At 36.1% G+C, this 20,428-nt stretch overlaps 1 protein-coding gene and 1 long non-coding RNA gene across 3 annotated transcripts in view; both read left to right on the forward strand.

Annotated features, from left to right (window-relative positions):
• Positions 1–3,244: 3,244 nt before the first annotated feature.
• The window catches only part of hivep3a (HIVEP zinc finger 3a), a 102,853-nt gene continuing 85,669 nt past the window's right edge, over positions 3,245–20,428 (forward strand). The window contains exon 1 of one of the 2 annotated variants that reach the window (XM_077200097.1): positions 3,245–3,469. The gene's annotated coding sequence lies outside the window, so the exon portion shown is untranslated. The remainder of the gene's footprint in view (positions 3,470–20,428) is intronic. The other variant, XM_077200100.1, reaches the window with a different exon arrangement.
• Positions 12,529–13,304, forward strand: LOC143708837 (uncharacterized). The gene is made up of 3 exons (XR_013193673.1): positions 12,529–12,667; positions 12,975–13,010; positions 13,279–13,304. It is a non-coding gene; the product is annotated as an uncharacterized LOC143708837 (long non-coding RNA).

The raw sequence follows: 20,428 nt of genomic DNA on the forward strand, positions 1-20,428 counted from the left end.
GTTATTCCCTAGATGGAAGTGTTGTTCTTATAGAAGTAGACTTTCCTTACCTGAAGAGAGTGTTTATTGAACAAGTGTCACTATTGCTCACAGTTTAGGTTTGTGGATTTTAACAAATCTGAATAAGTAAAAAAAAGGACTGGGGGACTCGTTTTAATAACAGCTTAAGGAGAGAGCTAGACTTTTACTGTTACAGATTAAAGATATTTTGCAATTATTTTTCAATCAGACTTGCAATTTTCATCTAGCAAATGATAAAATCGGCAAAATCAAAAAACAAAACCCATAGACTTACAAAAAAAAAAAAAAAAACCATAGACTTACACTGACGGAGGGACCAGATGGATGTCTAGAGACCAGAATATCATATAGACTCAAGGGGGGATTCTTATAGTGATGAGTTTATATGTATAATGATTTTATAGTCCACATCTATTGTACTGACGTTCTCTGTCCAAGGCATACACACCTTCAGACTTAGACATTTTAACTTTTTTTTTTTTTCAAAACTTGTGAAATTCATATTCACCATTTTTGCTTCTTTAAAAATCATGCATAAATATATTTGAATTTCAGTTTATTTATTGTTTGGCTACTGCAATACACTTTATTGTAAAGTGTCCTTTTTAGTGTAATTATGTGTTTAAGTACTGAGTTAAAATGTACTCACTATAGGGTTAGGATTAGGTTTTGGTTTACAGTCAGTTGCAAGCAATTATGTGTAATTTTACTGTCAATACTATAGTAAATACATGTTACATGGCCTAAAATGTATTCTCAATGAAATTCTGAACGGTACACGACCCTGCAAATGAGAACCAAGTTGTGAGGGTTGGGTGTGTGTGTTTTTTTTTGTTTTCTTGGATTTTTCTACACTGAATAACAAGTGCACATAACAGACCAAATTCTTTGGATGCTGAAGTACCTCTTTAGTCTTCGTATATGTTTTGAATAAGTATTTATTCATGGACAGTCATTGTTATGCGTGTGTATTGCATATGACATTTATTGCCCCTTTGTAAATGGTTACTTGTGTTTTTATTGTATTTTTAGGATTGTAAAATGAAAAAAAAAAAAGTTGGATCATTGACAACCAAACAAATATAATTTTTTAACTTGCATCTGTTCAAACCCTGCAATGTTGTGATATGTTTCGTTATCCTTGAAGAATGTAATTTACCAGTGATGTAATAGTGAGATCCTAAAGTGTACAGCTTGGTTGTGTGACGTGGCTGATGGTGCTACACCATGGAATCCTTTTCCCTTTACGCATCACTTTGCGGTGACCTCACTAATTGTGCTCTCTCACTTTCCACCCGCTGGCTGTCCCATTGCGGGTATCTCCCTGTCTGTCTTGTCGTTATTCCTGATGGTTTTATGTCAGTGCAGCGGGGCACACACACACACACACACACACACACACACACACACACACACACACACACACACACACACACATACACACTCCAGGGAGCAGTAGGCAAAACTAACTCTGTTATATAGCCAGTAACTACAACACCACAACATAGTCTAAAGTGGGACTGTGTCTTCTTGAGTAAGGTGGCTGCCATCATGTCGGCATGGGAAGCTGAAAGCCCAAAACAGTCTTTTCACAATATCAAACTCCCTCTTAAGGGACTGACTCAAATAGAGGATGATGTACTGGCTAGGGACCCTATTGCACTGCCTAGATTTGTGTGTTAGCTGTCAGGGTAATTAAAGGTTCAGCTGCCCTGCCGCTGAGACTCAAGACTGTGGTGTGTAGGGAGGCTGTCATGGTTATGTAGCTGGAAAAACAGCAATGGTTTACACCTGCTCCATAACAACAGTAATTGCTCCTGATGGTGTCTGATTGTGTTGGTCATTGGAGCTCATTTTAGGACCTACAGTGTGGGATAGTGCACCAGGGGAGAGGCAAAAAAGCTTTCATTATGAAAAATGTTTTAGAAATTCTGTTTAGTGGTTGTTTTTTTAAAGTCAGCATGAAATGCTCTTCCGATGACGAACTTCCATCACTCATCCTCTGTCTGTTCCATACACAACAAACCCAGAGAAACGATTCTACACATGAAGTAAGACAGGGTTAAAGGTTTAGTCCACTTCAAAATGAAAACTCTGTCATCATTTATTCACCCTTAAGTTGTTTCAAACCTGTATGAATTTCTTTATTCTGCTGAACACAAAAGAAGATATTTTGAAGAATGTCGCTAACCAAACAGTTAATGTATCCCATTGACTTCCATATTATTTTGTTCCTATTATGGAAGTCAATGGGGTACATCAACTGTCTGGTTACTGACATTCTTCAAAATATAAAAATAAATGATGAAAGCATTTTCATTTTGAAGTGAACTATTCCTTTAAGATATGTGATCTTCATATGATTTGGGTTATTTTCAGAACAATAAAGGATGTGTAGGCCTACATGAGAAATGCTAAGCAGGTGAAGCAAGCTGCTTACTGTATAAAAGGATATAAATAACATATTTCAGCAACATTATATGACCAAAACCCACATTCGATCGAAATTGGAAGTTACTAAACAGTCAATTGTAGTTTAAAGAGGGTTTTGAGTGAAAGCGTATTAATTAATAAATTGTCTTATGTAGCGTGATGCTAATTGTAGCTCTAATACAGCTGAACATGTGCAGTTATATTTCATGATATATTTTGTTATAAGAATTTACATAAGTTCATAAGAAAATGTTATGTTTTGTTTTCTAGAAAGTCTTTTTATAGGTGGATAAATGTATATTAATTGATGTGGATTGGCATGCCATGTACTGCTAGAATAAAGGCTAATAATGACAAGTAAAAACAAAAGAATAATGAATCATTCATGTTTGTTAAACTTGAGTGGGAATGAACTGTTAGATAATGTGATTCTCTACACATGGCTGCTCGGCTAACACCTAGTGAAATTTAGGAGAACTGACTTCATTCATCCAATAAAACCAAGTTGATTGAAAGTCAGTTTGGCTCAGAAGAGTGAAGTTAGTTCTGATTAAAGCTGAGCAGCAGTTTCTAGGCCTACATGCCACTTGCGTTTCTATTATTATTTAATATAATTAATAACATTCAGACATTTTAAGTGAGATCTAGTATCCTAACGTGTTTTGGCGAAACTGTAGGTCTACATGGAAAACAACTCACTGTAAACGATTTGAACGCATGCAGTGGGACAAGCGTGCGGGTGCACTGCCACTGACAGCTCATTGAAGGGGGAGTGGCGCGCGGGCCACTCAATGGTCTCGTGCGGGATAGCGTGGCGCGCGGCGCTTGCGCTCTTCGAAGCAGCGTGTTCTGCGCGAGATTGCAGTTCTGCTTGTGCCAGCCTGCCCTGGACGAGAGGAAAGACATGTGCCAGCATCTAACAGAACTGCCTCTCCGGACCTAGATGCTGGAAGGCAATCGGTTGACCGAGTCATCGTGGAATTAAAGATGGTCGAGGGAACGGCCACGCTTTCAGGTAAACGTATTTTCTGACATTGTTTTACTGAGCTTTATTGTGTACACAGATCTGTCCTGCAGGGTACAGTCACAGAACATTACATCCGAAGAACACAAGTCTGCCCCATGCGGTCTGTAAATATGCTTTATTTGCCAGATCCTTAATAACGACACCGAATGCAAACGTTCAGTGCGTCAATTATTTATATTCTAATGTCTTTGCAGTGAAGTCACATGAGGCGCATGGCTCATTAGGTAGGGCACACCAATCTAGGTGCCAAGGCACAGGGTGGGTAGGCTATAGCCTATGTTGCATTGTCAGTGGTGTAAAGGGGGTCACTAAACATGTTCAGTGGCTTCGGTATAAGACTACAGTCATGTGTTTCCCAGCTGCCCTCTTGATAGCCATTTTAACATGCAAGCTCTTTGTTAGCGGGAGTAAACGTTAATATAGTGGAACTGAAGTAGCCTAAAATGACATCATCGCTCTTTTCTGACCGATTTCAAGTGCAGTTTATAGCGTCATCAGGAAATCCAGACTCTCAGCACTGAGAACTTGAAGCATTAAATATATAATGAAGGGCAAATACAGATTAAAACAAATGTAATATACTGAATTAATAGCGCCTGGTTAGCGCGATAATCTTTATATTATGCCGTTTTGTCGCTAAAACGCCGGACTGAACTATTGGAGTAGTAGCTTATTGTAGGCACACAGAATTCCCGGCATTGTCCAGAGCGCGATGAAATCATCAATAATGTTACATAATCGCAGAATGCGGGATTGGGTTAAACGGGGGTCATTGCGTGCGTGTCAATCCTAGAAAGATGCGACATGCCACCTCATAATGACGATTAGTCTATCAATCTAGCAGTCCATCGCGTCGTTTGTTCATCGCCTTTGTTACATCGACATACGCGCAGTAGTGCAGCATTAGTCTACATTAGCCTAAAGAAAACAGAGTGACTGTTTTTCTTTATTGCGCGAGAATTCGAGGCGAGCGTCCTAATCGCAACGCGACAAAAGCTTCGATGCTGTAGGAGCTTTCACACCGCGTTAGTTTGAATCGTTGTTCTCTGTACCCAGGCGTCGCGTTTTGTGACATTATCGTTGCGTTTTTTAGACGAGACGTATTGCTAACAATTCAGATTTTGTGTCGAGAACCCAGCGCTCTGTCTAGTTGTTCTAAACGGAACGTTCTCTGTGAAGCTCCCTAATAGTAGGCTATACGCTTTGGTGATTAGGAGCGTTGTAGTTTTGTCGCGTCGCTCGCCCTGTCTATGGTATGACGCTATCTATAGCTAGCTCATGTGATTTATGGTAATGTGGCCTAATTATAGTCCATCTTTTTGTCATTTCCAGCCATACTCTGCCTGAATAAGCCACAGGCACTTTATAAAATGATAACAATTTGAGCAAATGAGATTACTGAAAAATGAAACCAAGGGGTTTAGATATTACCTTCTGTAAAACTGATATTACCCATCATCACACAGAAACCGTCTTGCCTGTCAGACAGAGCATTACAGTACAAATACACTGTATTTCTTAATATTGTACCTACAGTTTTTGACCTAGCTAATTGTTAAAAAGGGGCTCTTATAGTTGACATTTCCATGCTCTACACAGTCTACAGTACACGAGTATTCTTGTGTGGCTCTTGTGTTTTGAGATGTTTAAATATTCAGAGACATAGTTGTGATGTAAATATGATTTTTTTTTTAAATGCATGTTGTGGTTTAATAAAATGTCATGCAAGTAATATCTCTGGAGTCATAGAAAAAGGATGTCATGAAGCACTGATTGCTGATGATACCACAAGAACACACACAGTCTAAAACCATTCTAGTAACTAATTGACAGGGAATTGGATACAATTTTAAATTTCTATTATTATAATATAATGTAATATGAGTTTATTATTGTTACACAGACATATGTTTCTGTAATTTAAAATGTGACCAAAGTATGCAACAAATTAAATGTAAGTAGTATGATGCACCACATTATCATGGATTGTTGTTACATTTTTTGTAGCCTTTATTTAGGCTAATATTCTCATCACAGATGGATTAGTCTCTTGTGAAAAAGGAGTGTGCTTAATTGTATTGAATGTGCATTTGTAGTGCACTTAAAACTTTAAAAGTATATTTTGAAAACATGTACTTGGCTCAATGATGTGACGCCTACATTATCTGTCCGATTGCATTTGTTCTGGTAAAAACGGGTTTAAATGCATACAAAGATACTATATATTTGTAGTACCTCTCCCATGTATGTACTCACTTTAACTGTTAAAAAAAACGTAGTTATTTGTAACTTTTCTTGATATTTTAAGTGTCAAAATATTATGTGGTGCGACCGTCCGGCCCTAAATCCTGTTTTGAAAACGTCTTTGAAATTACTCTAAATTTATTAAAAATTATTTTCTGCACTCTTTGGCATGATTTCCAAAGCGTTTTGTAATTCTTTAAAAAAAAATCAAAGCATTTGTAGTTATATTTCCATCTGATATACAAACAAACTTTGTCCGATGATGTCCATTTTATGAAATATCATGTGGTGCGACCATCAAGGAACTACCATTTTGGGACTTTTATGTTGAAAACTATTCAAACACAGTAAGTTACATCATATACCAATTTACCAAGGACCCATGGAAGCCACAAGCACGTTTGTAATTCTCTCAAATAGGAAAAAAAATAAACCTTTGTAATGGTTGGTATGCAGTTACCAAAGTTGGATGTCATGTGGTATGACCTTAAAAAATGAATATTAAAGTTATTTCTACAAATATATATTTTTATTCTAAATTTTATATTAACCTTTTGTGGAAAGCTAGCTTGTTTTGTTTAGGTGACCAATTCTGTGCCTGTAAATTTTGACTGAATTTGAAAATATCATGTGGTGTGACCATATATCATGTGGTGTACCATATACCACTGCAGACTGTTTTTCATGATAGATATATGTCCTAGAATGGCAGGTTTTGTGCTTTTATATTCAATTGATGGTTTATATACAAAAAGTACTTTAATTTAGTATAATTTGGAATAGATTTTTATGCAATAATTTGGGATTTTTTGTTTATATTTCAGATGGTTTATGTTTACTCTCTGTACAATATGAGAAAAATGCAACAAAAAAGTTATAGCATGTAATTTTAGTTTAGTAATTATGCATTTATTAGTAATGTATTTATTATTGCCTATTTATTTATTTAAAACTATTTTAATCTATTTTACCAGATGCCAATGACAAGTGAAGTAAAAATTCTGACCCTGCAGGAAGAGTGGAGTACCTTGCTAGGATAAGAGTGAAATATTATTACAGTTTAAAATAGCTGGTTTCTATGTGAATATACATAGTAAACTGTAATTTATTCCTGTGATCAAAGCTAAATTTTCAGCATCATTACTCCAGTCTTCAGTGTCACATGATCCTTCAGAAATCATTCTAATATAATGATTTGCTGCTCAAGAAACTTGATTATTATCGATGCTGATCTATGCTCTAGATCTAACGCTCAATTTCCGGATTGAGGATTTTAGTTATACTATTTTGTTACTACTGGAAATTGTGGAAACTGTGATTCATTTTATATGTCAGGATTATTTGATGAATATAAAGTTCAAAGAACAGCATTTATTTTAAATAGAATCTTTTGTAACATTCTAGCCTAAATATCTTTTCTGTCACTTTTTTATCAATTTAATTTGTCCTTGATTAATAAAAGTATTAATTACTTTTTTTTTAAACTATTGACCCCGGACATTACCTATATACAATATTTGTATTTATATATATAACATTATTATTTGTTAGAAAGAAATTCTAAGTCAAGTTAAATGAAATGGTTCACTTATGTTTGCGAAGTGATTTTTATAAAAAAAAATGTTTATAAAATGTTTGTGTTCAGGAAAATTCTGTGAATTTTGTATAAAATTTGGTTTAAATCTATTTTTTTAATAAAATGCATTGTTCATTGATCTCTGAACTATATAAGGTCTTCGTTGTCATTTGGAGCGACCACTCATCATGTGGTGCGACCAATAAAAGCAATCTCTGTATTAAATTTAAAATAAAATATCTTATTTCTGTGGCTGAAATATGAATCACTGATAAAGTATGCTGAAGTGAATGATATTTTTAAAACATTTTTATCAGTTTTATGTGATTTACAGGAAAAATAAGTCTGTTAACTACATTTAAGGTGGCAACTCTAAAATTATAGAACAAAAAATGTGATCATTATTTACAAAAACTTAAAACAAATGCAAATACTTTGTTTCTAAGCACTTTAACTACTAAGAACTTAAAAAAATGTTAAGCATGCTAAGGAAATTAATTAATTTTAAGATAAATCACGGTCACGCCACATGACATTTTTTAAGGCTATGGCCAATTCATCTAGATGAAGAAACACTAAAATCACTTATATTAAAATTTTATATGAATTTATGTGTACACAACATCCTTAATGTTTGAACAATTGCAACAGGTATTATTTTTTTTGTATTTTAAAATCGGCCTGTTGAAAATCCTTATACGTCATTGACCCACTTGCAGATTATAATATAATATGAATTAAATAAAATGCCACTTATGTGTACTTCAAAAGAGTACACTTTCATATGTTTCTTAACACAGTAAAGTAAACTTTTGAAAAGTGCACTTTTTAAAAGTCCACTTAATGTCAAATGAAAAGTTTTACTTTAAGTACTTTTAGTGCTGGGCGGTTTGACCAAAAATTTATATCACGTTTTTTTTCAAAATTATACCGGTTTTCTGTTTTATGACGTTTTTTTTTTTCATGCATAATCAGGTGTTCAAAGCATTTTCTACTGGTTGAGAGAGGAATTACTGCAGTAAATTGACTTAGGATGGTCTATTTTACTGTCATTAGTGAATATTGTAGAATAGAATAGCGCCCAGTATAACCTAAAATTGTTATTTCTTAACGTTCTAATAACGTTCTTATAACCAGGAAGTAACGTTAATACAACGTTTATATAACGGGAGAATTGTAAGTTCTAATGACGTTTGAATGATGTTCTTATAACCAAGCAAGAACGTTAATAAAACGTTTATATACCGAGAGAATTGAACGTTCTTATAACGTTTTGAATGGAGTTCTTATAACCAAGAAATAACGTTAATACAACGTCTAAAAAACTGGACATTTTGAATGTTCCTAGAACATTCAGAAATAACGTTAACGTTTTTATAACTTAATGGGAACGTTATGAAAACATTCTTATAACCTAAAATTGTTAGCTGGGGAAGAGGAGAGATTCGCGATTGCACTGAACACATTTTAAGTTCAGGATTATCTGAGCGAGCCCAGAGAAAATAAACCTATTTTAACAAGAGCAGCGTGTATCTGAGAGCGAGGCACATTATATTCCGCGCGCGAGCAGAGAGATTCGCGCTCGCGCATTATATTAATGTACTTTCGCGCTACAATAATGCGCTCCGCATCCATCGTCCATGTAACGTAACAGAGTACTGCTGTTTTTTTACCCTCACTCGTCGCTGCTTAGAAGTGCAACATTGTAAAGGGTCCGTCTGAAACAGTGTCGCGCACTGTAACGTTCGTTCCGAACGTTGTGTAATTAAATACACCGGTATGGCGGTTTATTCAAAATCAAAATCGTGACGAAAATATAAACCGGTTTTCGGTTTGAACAGGTTTACCGCCCAGCACTAAGTACTTTTTAAGTCTTTGTTTTAATAATCTTATGTCATGCTTTACATAAGTACACTTGTTTTAATGTGTTGACTAACATACTGAAGCATGTGTAAGCTACTTGTTTATTCAGTATTACATTTAAAGTTAATTATTTTAGTTCAGCGGGCCGCTTTTGGTCTATTGCTTTTTCGAATATCGTTATATTTTCGCGCAATTCCAATGTGTCATAATTGACGGCGCGCCAACAGTCACAGATCACGCAGCAGGGTATTTTCCATTCGGGGACACAAGGTGTCACTAACATGAATGAAACCCCCTACTGCGCGATCTAGGATACCACCAGTGTTTTATACATAGTGTAAACAAACAACAGAAGAAGAGCACCGTGACCGTTAACTGCGCCCAACAGAGGTGCGTAGTAACCTTTACTGTCTATATAGTAACCTAACCGTCTATGGTAGTAACAAAGTAGGCTACATTTTCTTTTCTTACGTTTGGGCGACGTTCCTCTCGTTACTTTATTTTAATGCAATACATGCTGTTAAATGCGTAGTTTATTCCAAGCACGCTGTATCTTTTTTATGGGCGATGCTCAATTCACAAATGAATCACTCTTTGGAGTCGATTCTGTTCAGAGACTTCATCAAACAAGTTGGCAGATCTGTCTAAATCGGTTCGCGAATCAGTTTGAATGGTCTGTTCAGTTTCCTGCACGCACTGAATCGTCTGAAGCGCTTTCAATTCACACACGGAGTCGTAACAGAAAGATTTAAGAACATCAAGAGCGTTGGATGAAGTGGCTGTGGGCCTACAGTCTAGTGAAAGCAAATCTGCAAATGCATCATATTTTTGCCAGCGATGAAGAGTTGAAGATCTTCGTATGATGTCTGTGAATGAATGATTCCACAGGACGATACATTCGAGTTCATTTCATTCAGGTAATACATTTTACAACCAAACAGATTATTACGCGACGATAGCACTACTATGGTATGATGACATTATCCGTTTTTTTGACATATTCATTTATAGGCTACATTAACCCGCCATCCCGCGGTGATGTGTGTGTATTGCGCAGTGGCATCACACGAATAGTTTTGATTGAAACTAATTTTTTTAAAAAGTAGGCTATTTCAGTAACAAGGCAGGTTCGCATAAAATCATTATTTCATAATGTCATGATGACATAATTTTTTTATCTAACGAGCATCTGGTTTGGCGATGCAAAAACGGACTGTCGTTCTTATTGTTTTTTTCTTCTATGTAAAAAAAAACCCGACGAAAACATGTTACTTGTTCAATTAATAAACAATTTGTTTGATGACAAATCGCTAAAGATGAAATTGGGCTCCCTTTCTGTCATTGTGAGTGTGCGTTTTTTTTTTTTTTTTCGAACGATAATCAACTTTTGCTCCTCGATTTTCGAATGCCATTTTTGGCAGAAATTCACATCCCTATGAGACACGTTGGGTATAAAACGCAGGGGTATAAAAAAGGGATTAAACTAGCTCTATTTAAAATGCACTATTCAAACTTAAATGTTTGTAATTCAAGAATGCTTTAGAATATAGACCTAAGTTTGGTCTTGTTTTAAAGAAAACAGTCAGCAGATTATTGTTGAAGTGAAAGCACTTAAAAAGTTATGGAAGTTTAAACTTACATTAAATCAAATATACTGTACTTAATATTTTTTCTTTTTTATAAAATATGTATTTTACTAAATATTTTTCACTATAAAATTACTATAAAATCAAAGCCATATATCTAACCAAGTTGTGTTCCAAATTTGAAGTTGATGTCACAAAAATTGAAGTTCCCGTGAGATTTTGTTTAGGCATAATACTAAACCACCGGGTGACTTACATTCCATTGAATTTAATTGTATGCATTCTGCCATAACAAATTAATAAATTTCTGTCCAAATATCACTTCTGTTACAAAATATGGAACCTTGAGACTCAGACCTTTCTGACAATATGTGTTTTGTCAAGATTAGAAAAGGTTTTGATCTCAAATTATGAAACATGACGATGCCAAAAAAGGGGAGGAGCCCGATAAAAGAATTTAGAGTACCGTTTCTATGGTACCGCAACGTCCAATTTCAAAACGGGTCCCACAGGCTAAATCTTGAGTTCGTAAGCTTTCGAATGATATATCATTTCTCAACATTACATCAGGAGAAGTATGGGATATAGTTGTTTTAAACATGCAGTGGCAGTAACAGTTAACAGTTAACATTGGTCCTTTTTTTATACCCTAATCAGGCAAGGTGTCTCAGGAGACACAACTCATAAAATCCTAAATATATCAAATTTAAAAAAAAAATCTTTTGGATATGTTTAATTTAAGTCCAGATGATATAAAAAATGACATGAAATTATTTTTTGCTTAGCATTTTCCACTCTTGCCTGTTTAAGGGTTAAGTTGTCACGGTCATGTTTAATTTTTATTGTCTTGTTGAGTCATCATTTGCTTTGTCAATGTTTTGCCTGTAAGTGTACTTATTTTCCATAAGGACTTGAAAAATTTGTTCACTCAAAAATTAAAATTCTGTCATAATTTACTCACCCAACATAAAATCATTTAAGAAGAATGTTTCAGCTGTTTTTGCTTATACAATTAAATTTAGTGGGATTCAAAACCACATTATCCTCACTGACTTTCGTTGTGAAGAAAAAAAAAGAAAAAAAAATCAATATCATATTTTGAGGACTAAAAGTCATACAGGGGCGGAATGACATGAATGTGAGTAGTAGATTTTCATTTTTTTGTGAACTGTCCCTTTAAATTAAATGTGTGTGTATGAGACGCGCCATTGGCTATTGTCACTACAGATAAAGGCTTAATTGCCCAATTAATTAGGAATTCATGTATCATATGAATAATGAATAGCATATTATTATTATTAATGTCAATAATAATAATCATTCATGGACCATCCAATAAATTCCAGTTATTAACCCTTTCCCCGCCAAACACGTAATTTTCCGGGTTTTATGAAAAAACGCTTTCCCGCCAAACACGGAATTTTCCGGGTATCCGTGTTTTAGGTGGTATACGGTAAGGAAGAACCGTGCGCATGTTTTGAAAGAGTACGCAACTTTTTGATCAAAGAAAAAGACTGCGATCGTCTCTAACGTGAATGAGTGGAGTAGTGAGAATGTAGGTCAAAATATCAGACAGACAAATGCAGAGGTATAGCTACGGCTGATCACGTACTGGAGGTGTTGATGGACTCGGAGTCCGATCACTCATTATTTGATCATTCTGAATCTGATCGGCAGAAGTCAGTGAGAGAGATGCAGATGTTGTCTCAGAAAGTTCTAGTCATGGACGTGACGCAGATAGATCATTCACCCGCATAGACTGTAAAAAAAAGACCCGTCGATCTGGACGAAGACAAAGTTCACCTGTGTGTCGAAGATTGGACAGTGACAATTCAGACTGTGATACTTCGGACAGTGAGTGGACGCATTCAAGGCCAAGATCTCATTCGTTGTTCCAAGGTGCCAGAACGCATAGAGGTGAGACAAGATAAGAAAATATTTGAGAAAGTGTTGTATCTTTATGGGATAATAATATATATATATATATATATATATATATATATATATATATATATATATATATATATATATATATATATTCTAATATTTGTGTGTGAGTGTGCAGGCATTTATGTGTGGCTGTGTGCATAAATATGAGCGTGTAATGGCCAAATTGTTTCTCTCTTTGTGCACATTTGCCACATTGTAATATGTATTTATATATATATATGTGTGTGTATCTAGGTCTGTAAGTAATTCAAATTATTCATATCATTATTCACAGGTAGAACACAGCGAGGCAGAGGCAGAACGCATAGAGGTAAGACAAGATAAGAAAATATCTGAGAAAGTGTTATATCTTTATGGGATATATATATATATATATATATATATATATATATAAACACTATACTTGTGTATATATAGTGCATGCATTTATGTGTGGCTGTCTGTAAATATGAGCGTGTAATGGCCAAATTGTTTCTCTCTTTGTGCACATTTACCACCTTGTAATATGTATTTATATGTGTGTGTGTGTATGTCTGTTTATTGAAAGTAATTCCAATTATTCATATAATTATTTACAGGTAGAACACAGCGAGGAAGAGGCCGGATGCGTCAATTACATCAACATGGTGGTGTTGCGGAAGGAGACCTCGTTCTACTGCAAAAGTTGTGGTGTCCCCTTACATCCTGGGAAATGTTACTCTGTGTACCACTCAAAAGCAAATTATAGTGCCTAAATTGGATATATTTTACATTTATTTATATTTTAAATTTCTTTTGGTTTTATATATGAAGGAAACGACATCTGAATGTATTCCGCTTAAAAATGCACTTGTTTGATAAAAAGGCCTTTTTCTCAGCTTTTTGTCCAGAATGTTGTGTTCTTGACAAAACCTACCTCTGTTCAAGTGGCAATAAAAAAAGAACAAATGAAGATAAAATAAAAAAATGTTTTTTGTTTAAAAGCAGAGGCTCAGATCTTTATTTTGATACATAGCATCTTCATATATTCATGGAAGAAAATATTCTGCGGGCCATTAAATTTTAGCAAAATTCGTAAAAAACCCTGGCGGTGACTGGAAACTTTTTTTAAAAACGCTGGCGGGGAAAGAGTTAATCAAACCCAGTACACCCATATGAGCCACTAGCCAGGAATGTGTTGGGATGGAATAGGTTCTTCCATGCAGGGCCCAAAAAAGCACCTTTCGTTGTGTTTCAGATGGCCTGGCATGCTGACATACTGATAAGGCAGTCTTCATGACTTTCCATGAAGAAGTGGGATTTTTCAGGTTGCATCGGACAGGCCATAGGAATCTCCCCAGTGGTTTCCATGAAAGCCTGTGACAATATTTATCTTTCACTTCTTTTGCTAAGAGAGCATGTAAGCGCAATGTTGCTCAAGAACGACCGGGATCTTGCCTCACACAGCTTACTTTCTGTCTACGGCACTGAGCTTCTCCTTTTTGCGCAGTTGGCCTGCAGTTCTCAGCTCAAATCCACATGCAATATGCCAGTGAGTCATGGCCGCAGTGTATAAATGACTGGTAAACTTTACATGTTCAACAGAGTCCAGCATTTAAAGTAACAGAGGACGATGTGGAAAGGAAACTGGTTTCGTAATGACAGCCTTATATTGTGTGTAAAGTGAATGGTATCTAGTTATGTAACCAAATATAAAGATACTTCTTACATCGCTCAATGGCTACCTCAAATAATCCCAAGTATTCCCTTAAACTCAAACCTGATGCTTAACTGTCCTTCCCGTAACTCCCGTAACTCAGCTCTCCTCTTTGCTAAATGTGTTCTGCCAGCATAAGGTTTAGCTCACAGTGCCTTTTCTCTCTGAGGTTATTTAAGACAATCCCTCTGTAATCATACTTAAAGCCTCAGCCGTTATAGTCCAGAGGAATAAAGCCTCGATTGTGAAACTGATAGGCCCAGAGCCCAAATGGCACTCTGAAGGTGTGTCATCAGAGCCAATACGGAGTTTGATTTCTTGATACCTGATACAGGCACAGTTCAGAAGGAATTAAACCCATACTATCCAGACAAGAGCCAAACAAGGGCCAAATCTGCTTTAGTGCTTGAGCTGTTTGATAAGTGTATGAGAGGGATGACAACATGACTCATATTTGGTGGTGTGCACCATGCTGAAGCTCTGGCTTTGATATTGACTCTGCCAAAGTTTAAAACCTGAGGAGATTACAGTAAATCCAAGTTGGCCAACTATGTTGAATTTAGGGTTACCATGATACCAAAATGTCAGCAGTCAATGCTGATGCCAGTGAAATCTCACTCTTTTTTGTACTAATTTTAATACCACAGCAAAACAAAAACACACACTATTGAACTGTAGTGTAAATATTAACAAATTAAATTAAAACAACTGAATCTAGCCTTAAAATACATACAGAACTATGTTATGTATTCATAACTGTAATAAAGCACAACTCACATGCCTTAATTATTTTGTAAAATGACGTAAAAAAAAAATCAAATCAAAATCTTTAAAGCATTACTATTAAGCATTATTAAGTTAATAAATGAATTAGCATTTTTAAAGCAATGGATCAAATATAAACAGCAGAACAAAGACGGAAAGCATGAGAAGATCATTTTTGTTTTTTAGGTTTTGGTGTGTCTGTACTACCGATACTAACAATGATTTTAGCATCATCTTGGTACTGGAGTACTTTGCTCTTGCATCCCTAGTTGCATTAATTTCTCTACTGTAAAATTCCCCACAGCTTACCCTCAGATCAAAGCAGTGCTAAGCCACTGAATTATGGAAACACTACAGGGTGTCTATGATTTCAAAGGTTTAAGTGTACAGCCAACAGCAAATTCCAGTAAAGTCTATATTGATATTCATGTTTAATTTACATGTAGACACTTTGGGTAGCTGTCAGTCAGGTGGACCCTTTGGAGAACTGGGACTTGGAGCAGTGCACAAGAAAAATTGACATTAGCTGAGCTGCGCTGTCAACCTTTAACCCCTTAACTTAAATCAGATATTTGAGAGTTTCCATATGCATGGGCTAGAATTTGGTATACATGAAAGGAAACTAGTTCTGATTAAAGAGTAATCATTGTTAAAACACTGTACCCAACAATTTAGGGCAGGCAATTGCATAGAGGTTTACAATAGCAAGTTAGCTTTGAAAGCATAAGATCCTGCCCTCCCTTCAGAGCGTCTACAAAACCACACCTCCTTCAAAACACATGAACACACACAACCAGAGCAGAGTCTGCAAAGGACCTCGAGAGATGAGGTGAAATTACCTCATGTCTCAAACCACTTAACATTAGAATAATAATGAACGTAACGTAACATAACGTTGCAGAGCTTTTACTTATACCACCTGACTGCTGCAGATTCATTTCGGCATTGATAGTGTAGACATAGAAACTCATAGATTTGAGTCTGAGGACGTAAACAGCTCCGGGTTGCAATCTCGTAATTACGGTTACGACATAGCGTAAACACAGAACAATCTCTTTGTTTTGGTTCAGGAGGAAATGTAAAAGCTTGTATGGAGATACTTATGTTCAGGCAGGTAGGACATTGTATAATTGCATACGGAGTGAATGCAATGATTGGATGAACATTTTTTTGGTCCTGTGACTTCCACAGAAGATATACAGTATATATGTTTTACTATTAAGACCACTTCTATTATTGATTGCTATAAGGATGTGATGAGTTTCAACCAGTATAACAAAAAGTGTTTATAAAACAAATTACCTACCCTACCTTTAAGCCTTTACATGTGACAGATTTTTTTTACAATACTGTGTTATAATGTGTAAACACCTTCAAACTACCATTGGTCCATGGCAATTACGTAATAGGTAGGTGGGATTTGCGGTTCCGCTTTCTTTGACATGAGAATTTTCGAGAAAATTATTTGTTCAGGATGTTTGTTATACCGCTGCTCGGATATTTCAAACTTTTTTTTTTACACCTAAAAAATTCTTTTGATGTGTTTATATCGGGCCTTGAGAAGTTTATCTGCTAGAAATTCCAAGGTGCATTAGTACTGATTTATTTCTGTATCTCATTGTTTGCCATTCAAAGTATTTCTTTATCTTCTTGCCTATGCATTAAGAGGCATTTAATGCAGATTATTAGTCCAGTCCAGATTGTGAGCTAGATGCATGGAAATCTGCTGCTGGATCCCTCCTTCCATCTGTCTTATTGTTGCATTGTTGTGGTAGGACAAGTTTTGTGTATAAGATCAAAGCAAGATTAATTATAAAGGTTCGAGGACCTCATTCAACATGCCCTCGACTTAATCCAAACTCAAGTGGGATGCCAGGTGCTCCTTGACTTCCTGTTGTGATTTGTGATGAGTGGTTTAATGTGCATGTTGTGTCCTTGGCCAGCCTGCTTTGCCCCTGTCCACGGTGCTGAAGCACATCTTGTTTGGTACCTAGAACAATGCTGGGGCTTGACTAGGCCTGTCATTAAAACTACTTTTTGTTGGGCGATATATTGTCCCAGAAATAATTGAGATATGTAATATTATTATTATAATTTTAAGGAAGACTATTTTATGCCACTGAATATATAATCATAAATAATTAGGCAATTAGGCCAACACCATTACAAATGAAAATTAACTTTACTCTTAAGAATATTTAGATACTGAAATTGTGTCAAAAAACAATAAATATATTGAAATAATCTTTGCCAACAAAAAGTGCAAAATAACAAGTAGAAAAAACAAACACACTTGCAAATGCACACAAGGCACTTACATGTAGATGTTTCATCTACATTTTTTCCCCTGACCGTTTCTCATTAAAGGGTGTACACTACTGCTAAAAAAACAAACCCTGCCTAGCTGTCAGATGTCCATATGAACAAAGTCACAGATGCCTCAACAGGCCATATCGTGGTTTATAACGCTGCGTCTAACTATCTGTGAATGCTATAGATTTCAGGACAGGAGGGATTTGGAAGTGTGCCATAGCCAGTCTCTTAATTCAGTGTGGGTGAAATGAGAGAACATATGTCTGGTCCCTCTCCGCATGACATCACCTTGCTATCAGAACTGATCTGTTTGCCTGCACTGCTCACATGGGGTGCAGCCATTGTCCCTTTCATAATAAATCTCTCTCCTCACTTACTCTTTTCCTTGCTCACAAAAATCCAGGATAGTCAAAATTGGAGTTGTTTTTTTAGAGAAAAGAGTTTTAGCTGCTTTGTTTCATGTTCAATTGTTGCTGGCAACACCAGTTGTGACATTAACACCCTAGGCTCACTGGAAAATGTTCCTCTACCTACATTTTTGCAAAATCGTACATTTGCATACTATTCATGGTAGTTTCCAGCTGAAATGAACATTAGTGGCAGTAAAAGCCCAACAAGTTTTGGCACAAATTATGATTACATGGACAGATTATCGATTATTCCTTGCATGATACTATGTTATGACCTTAAAATACTTTTAAAATAGTGCATGCTTTGTAAATTAATACATTTTTACATCTGCATAAAATAACCAGCTCCTTATGTATGGCTTTTCTGACGTAGAAAACTTTCCCGGTAGCTCACCTAGTACAGCATTGAGCTCTGCAAAAGCTCAGAAGCACGCTAAAATGGCATGGTTAGGTCAGCACATGCATTTTTATTTCATGTTATGTTGTTTTGTTAACACAACCGGTTAGGTTTATGATGTGTTTAGTGTAAGTGGTATGTTATTTTAAAAGGAGCATTAACCTTTTATCGCCACTTCCCGGACATTTAATTTCTGAACTGTACAACAACAAAAAATAATAAAACAATTGCAAGATTCACTTACAATTGTTTTGGATAAAACTTGGATAAAAATGCTACTAGCGCCACTCACTGGACATTTTACTTTAAAAGTGTTGTGAAACGCACAAGAACAATGAGCTATGTAATATCATTTTGCAGAAATGTTGCCTCAAGCTCATTTTCCCAATGTTCCTGGGTTGGACATTACACAGTGAACATCAAGATTCAAGCTTGGGTCTGTATGACACAAAGATTTGCATCCTGTTTAACATTAGCTAAGTGTTAATACATACTGCCTGACACCATTAGCATTGATCCATTCAGCGGCTCATCTGAAGCAACATACACTGAGCATGTTCAGACAGTTTCAAACAACTACCTTGTGGTGGTTAACTAGTGCAGTTGCCTATATACTTCAATCTTGTTTTACTTTTATATTTTTTATGAATAGCATCACATTATAATCTCAGCTCAGCCAGTTACACAGCAGTTAAGACAAGACAATACTATGTAGGTGATCCTCACATGTCATTCTTTTCTTTGTGTGTGTACTAAAAGTGTTTTCAGGCCTGATATGATGCGTGAAGCTAAGCAATAAGCTTGAGATTTTCAGGTAAATGTAGATTGGAAAAGCTTGGCAAAGGGAGCTGCCCTTTATCCTGGAAACTGCATGAGGAATGTGTTTTGCGCTTTGAAATCACATTAATTGCAAAGTAGATTTGCTATACTTTTAGTTCACCTGAGTTATCTGCCATAATAAGGCCATTTGGTGTGGACGGTTTCAGTGCATTTTTGCTTGAAATGAAAATAGGGATGTTTGTATGTTCCCTTGTGTTGTGCAGGGCATCTTATTGATTTTGTACTACTAGAAATCAAGAGCCAGAAATGCCACTGCTAGTTATGCCAAAAAAATGTTTTGATTGAAAAAACATCATGCATTCGCAATGGGCTCTTTTCCTAAGGCTGTGTTCATCTTGGCAGTTTTGGACTTATAGGGCAACCCAAAGCTAAATCGAACCGAGCCGTGCCGCACCGCGCCGAGTCGTACCACGCAGTGGAAAAGCGAAGCGAGCCAAACCGTGCCGCGCCGAGCCGAACCTTACTGAGCCGTACCGAGCCATACCATGCAGTGGAAAAGCGCCATTATTCAGTGAACTACCATTTAACAGTGTTTTACAACTTTTTCCAAAAACATTTGAATTATTTTCATCCTATAAGTCGCTACACTAACTTTATAAACTTTAAAGATGCTGATCATCTTTTGGTAAAATAATGAGGGCTTTTCCAGTAAGCAACACAAGAAACAGTAATAGCGAGTGGTAAGTCAGGAATGAGACTGTTAGGGTGCTCAGTGAGGCTCTTTATTTCCAGTAAGGTGACTCATATGTGATGAATTTTCTTTGAGTTCTCCTACACTTTCTGGTTGGATACAGTTGGTTTGATCCATCTTGGTTTAATCTGCCAAGGTTTAAACTTGTGATCCTGTGCTGTGACAGCATTTTAACAGCAGTGACAATAATATGCTGGGCTCACCTTTTCCAAGAGAGACTGTATTACTATTGGACAAATATTGGCAGTGTTACATACAGGGTAAACAGTGCTGTTTTTACAGTTAATAACTAGAAAAGCCCCACCACAAAATATGTTGTGGCTACAAATATATGTTTGAAGTGCAGGACTCCCTGCGTGTACTTCTGTACCTTTTTTCAGATCACATTTTTATTTACAGGAGTGGTCCAGTCTATGGTTTTCTTGTTACATTAGCTGGGAAGGCCATCATAGCCCTAGTTTTAAGGCTGTTTGTTTAAGTGCATGTACATATTTTCGTGTATTAATGTATGTATGTGAGTTTATGGACAAGGGGTGTGACTAGTCCCCACCCCGACAAGTTCTTTTTTTTTAGCCCTCTCAGGTGTCCCTCTGTATGCTTATTGGGAAATGAAAGACCCTCATTTATTGTAAATAAA

The sequence above is a fragment of the Siphateles boraxobius genome, unplaced genomic scaffold (genome assembly GCF_051911475.1).
Source record: "Siphateles boraxobius isolate OS27281-9 unplaced genomic scaffold, OSU_SipBor_1 43, whole genome shotgun sequence".
Taxonomy (NCBI): Eukaryota; Metazoa; Chordata; class Actinopteri; order Cypriniformes; family Leuciscidae; genus Siphateles; species Siphateles boraxobius.